General features: G+C 47.5%; 1 long non-coding RNA gene across 1 annotated transcript; it reads left to right on the top strand.

Annotated features, from left to right (window-relative positions):
* Positions 1–818: 818 nt before the first annotated feature.
* On the top strand, positions 819–1,886 carry LOC142826846 (uncharacterized). Its single transcript, XR_012901110.2, has 2 exons — positions 819–1,006; positions 1,406–1,886. It is a non-coding gene; the product is annotated as an uncharacterized LOC142826846 (long non-coding RNA).
* Positions 1,887–4,771: the final 2,885 nt, after the last annotated feature.

The raw sequence follows: 4,771 nt of genomic DNA, 5'->3' as shown, positions 1-4,771 counted from the left end.
ACATCTCTTCTTATTTTGTTAAAGCAGTTTTCTTTAATACATTGAATTGTTTCACATGTTTGCAGGTCTCATTTTGTTTCTTTTGAAGACACTTAATATACAGTTTGTTTTCAGCATATTATTATGTGCTTAATCACAAAATGATTCTAGAACTACAGGCAAGATTTAAAGTATCCCAACGTGGCTAAAAGTGTCATGTGCTCAGATGAATTTATAAAGAAATAGAACAATTTAAAAGCCTGCTCCCACTGAAATTAGTCTCTATGGCAGTTAGCCGTGGGAAATTCTGTGGATCTTCTGTGCTTTGCAGCTGCAAAAGATAATTGCAAGATTTAAGGGGAACTACTACCTGCCAGTAGCCAAGGCAAAGAAACGATTAAGTCACTTAAGAGCTCTGTGATTCCTCCTTCTTCAAAATAGAGTCCTTAACTTGCCCATCACAAATGTCCTTAATGACAGTTAAAGCTTGCCTTAGGCCATATGCACATTGGGAAAATACTATGTGTGACGGAGCAGGTCCGCCCCCCCCTCCCGGGGGGCGAGCCCGCCCCACACTAAACCCGCGGTCGCCCTGGCCGGCCTCGGCGGGACGCCCCCCCCCCGAGGAAGACGTGCGCTGTATGTTCGGCCGCCGCCGCTCAGCTGGGCGATGGTGCCAGGGATTCCCTGTCGGCTGCGGGCTGGGGGGAGAGGGGCCAGGAGGCGGAGCCCAGGTGCGCGGCGTGGGGTGTAACCACGTCGGCGTGCCAGGGGCGGGGATTTCAAAATGCCGGTGGCCGCCGGCGGAAGGGGAGCAGAGGGAGAGGAGAGAGCAGAGGGAGAGGAGAGAGCAGAGGAGGAGGGGGGAGAGCGGAGCAGGGCGAGGCGGAACGGGGCAGAGGAGCACGGGGGTAGCGGCAGGCGCTGCGGGAGCGTGGCAGCAAGTGGCGCCGTGAGGCGGGTAAGGAGGCCCGCGAAAGGAGGAAGTAGGAAGTAGCCCAGGGCAGGGCAAGGAGCCGGCGTGCTGGTGAGTTGCGGGCCAGCACCCCCCCCCCCAGCAGGGCAGGGTTAACCGACCCTGATCCTAGGGCCCTGGGCTGGGGTCCGGGAGTGAGGGAGGGCCCGGACCCCCCTATTCCCCCTCTCCTGCCCGCCGCTAAAGGCATTTGGATCCGCCGTTTCCCCGGAGCCACCGCGACAGAACGGGGACTTTGGGAGTTGGACCGGGGTAGACGGGGGCCACCCTGTCACACTATGTTAGAAATAATGTTCATATGCTAAACAAAACTTAGCAACTAATGTCACCAGGAACAAGGCATATTTAAAGGTTGGTTAATTGGTTATGATTAATAACAGATTCTCTTTGGCTGGTTAGATGACAGCCCCTCTCCTGTTTCAATCTACTCTGACCAGTCACTATTGACAGGGACAGCCAGTCATCTCTACAATACTGGAGGGGAGAGGAGACAAGGACCCAGAAGCTCCCAAAGAAAATATCCTGAGCCAGATGAAGAGTGAAACAAAGACTGATACAGACAAAATGAAACACAATTAATTCCTCCAAACCTATTCTGAGGCTATATTTCAGGCAAATAGAATCTTCCTTTCAGACCCCACTGAAAGCTCCCAAATCTCAACCCAAGGAGCTACAAGTGAAACTCTACACCAGTGGTTCTCAAAGAGTGGTCTACAGACTACCTGTCTGACAGATGGGCTGTGGGCTTGGGGCTGGCCTCTCCCTCCCTCTGCAGCAAGGAGTCTGTGCTGGTCCTCCAGCCCTGCTCTCCCAATTGCAACACCAGATCTCATGGGCTGGATCTGGCTCAGAGAGAGGAAGCATCTCCATATGCTGCTACTCTTCCCCACCCCCTTCCACTGAGGGAACAGCAGCACAGGAAATAGCTTGCCTGGAGGCTTTCCTTGCTCCTCCCATTAGCCAGAATCATGACCAATGGGAGCAGCAGGGGGAGGCAGTTTCTAGGAGTGGCAGGGTGCATGGAGCCAGGTAACCCCAGACCCTGCACCCCCATAACCCTCAGACACTCTCTCCCATCAACATTCCACACCCCTACCCTGTTCATGCACCCTCCCTCCTGTCCAGACCTCACACCCCCACCTCCTGCCCAGACCCCTACCCCCCCGCCTGCTCCTGCACCCAACCTCCCAGACAGAACCCCACTCCGCTCCTGTACCTGACCTCCCACCAAAAACTAGCATCTTCACCCCCTCCTGTTCCCCACCTCTTGCCCAGACTCTGCATCTCATCCCCATCTTGCTCCCCAGCAGCCCTTCCCACATACTGAATTCCTCAGTTTTGGCTCTGCCCCAGAGTCTAGGGGGATCCACAAAATCTATTAGCCCTGGGACCCCAGAAGAGTTGATCTGGCTCATGAGAAGCTCTGAACCTCCATTTTTCCTAGCCCCCCCCCCCAGTAGGGCTGGAATGTGAAGGGAGTAAGGTATCCCAGTTGGGAGCCACATCAGTCAGGGTTGGGTTTTTGTTGTTTTTGTTTGTTTCTAACTTTTGTGTGGCCCCAACTGATTTTTCTGTGGGTCAAGAAAGGTTCCCTATCCCTGCCATAAATAAAGACAATGTTGAAACCTTTTGTTTTAGACATAAATTGATGTTTTACTTTATTTAAAACTAAGTTTGGTAAACTAACATAAAATTAAAGCACTTGATCTGTTTAATGATTTTTAATCATTTAATAATAATATTTCCTCTTTTACCAATTATATACACCCCCTTATGTTACACCTGCATATTTACTTTTTTATGCTCCAGTGGCCTAATATGAATAATTTAGTATTTAAGGTATTTAAAGATAAATGAAGGCATTTTGTCATCAAAGGTGGTTGGGCTGGTGGTCCATGGAAAGGTTTGTGTTTAGCGGGGTGGGCTTCTGGCCAAAAAATTTGAGAACCACTGTTCTACACCAATCCTGAATGTCTACAGTCTGTATCAGAACCCACTACTAACAGCTCCAAAGAACTATCACTCCTACTTCCTGAAAGGGCATGCACATTTGGAAAGGATTCTCAAACAATCTGGGGCTATGATACCTGCATACCATTCATTCCAAGAGTTCAGTACATTCACTCAACATGAAACTCCGGACCGTAAGAGAACCTTAAAGGAGTCTCAGCTCAAGACTTTTGAATCTGATCTATGCCCTACCTGGTTTGTGGAAGAATCAGACAGCTGGTGACCAAATCAGACAATGCTTCCTTCAAGGGAGGAATCTTATCCTCCTTCTTCAAACACATAATTGCATAGCCAACATGAAAGACATCTACAGTGGATACACTGGTTCTAGCCAACTATTATTGCCCATATCAAACCTTCAGGTTTTTAGCGGGCTCAAAGAAAAGTTTGCCAAAAGCCAACTACAATCCCAACTTGTACAAGACCAAGTACAATCTGGATTCAAGACAGAACAAGGAACTGAATTCACTTTGGTGCCACTGATAATCTGCTGTCAGTGAAAAGAGGGCAGACATTCATTGATATCCTCTGGACTTTTCTGCAGCATTTGACTCTGTTGACCATAAGGTACTGCTGTCTGACCTGGGGGAGGTGGCAGAACTCAGGGCAATGCACTAAAGTGTTTTGAAGGATGCATCCAAGAAGTAGCAATGGGAATCTACCTCTGCCATTATACTGATCATTTGTATAGTCCAAAAAGTCCAAAAAGGATCAATTCTCTCTTTGATTCTATCAGCATCTCCATGCAGCTACTAGGTGAGCTAGTCAGATGACATGGCCTCATTTGTCAGCAACATGTAGAAGAAACACAACTCTACTTATCCTTCACCACATATGACCTTACACAACCAAGATGACCCAGTGCTTGGAGGAGACCAATCCATGTTTGAAGAACCAGTTGAAGCTGAGCAGAATAGAGAATATGTTGGTGAGCACATGAAAGCATTCTGAAGCCATGGTACAGTTGAAGATACATACCCACAATAGATTAATTAAATCTATAGTTTAGGAATGCCTTGGACTGCTTGCTGACATTATGCTGTCATCTAGCAGCATCCATAAGTAAGACTTTCTGCCATCTCCTGTTTGCTGTCTCATTCTAGTCACATGAATGATTGCCCTCAGTTATACCTTTATTACCTCTAGTCTGGACTATACCTGGCCAGAAAGGCTTCACGGCTTAGAAAAGGCCAACTGGTACAGAATACTGCAGTGTCTCTCCTAAGCAAACAAAAGACAGGACTATGCAGCACTTTAAAGACTAACAAGATGGTAGCCCTGTCTTTTGTATCAGCAAGACGAGACTAATATGGCTACATCTCTATTACTATTCTCCTCAGCAACAGTGCTACTGCAAACACATACAAACTGTTCTCCACTCTCCATTGGCTTGCTATAGAATTTGAATCAAGGTCTTGGTCATTATCTTCAAGGTCTGCCATGACCTGGGCCCAGGATATCTAAAAAGACATGGAAATGAAGATTGTGCTTAACAGCTCTGTTCCTTCGGACAAGAGAATGTTCTACAATAAGGAAAAAGCTCATCACGGTGTTCTTGGAAACTAGTCCCAGACCATGGAATGAACTCCCACAGAAAGCAAAGACCATCACAAACCTCACCACCTTCAGCTCCAAGTGCAAGGCACATTTCTCTGAGCTTGTGTGCTCTATCATCAGAGTAAAAGGATATGTTTGTGTGAATATATTATGTGATGAATGCTTCACATGAGAGATATTGGTCATATTGCTTAATGCAATATTGGAAGGTACTTTTGTCAATGCAAGTAACATTGGTGTAAAGCTGAA

Source organism: Pelodiscus sinensis, chromosome 2 (assembly GCF_052426305.1).
Source record: "Pelodiscus sinensis isolate ZL-2025 chromosome 2, ASM5242630v1, whole genome shotgun sequence".
NCBI classification, from domain to species: Eukaryota; Metazoa; Chordata; order Testudines; family Trionychidae; genus Pelodiscus; species Pelodiscus sinensis.
This window is presented reverse-complemented; position numbering and strand designations above follow the sequence as displayed.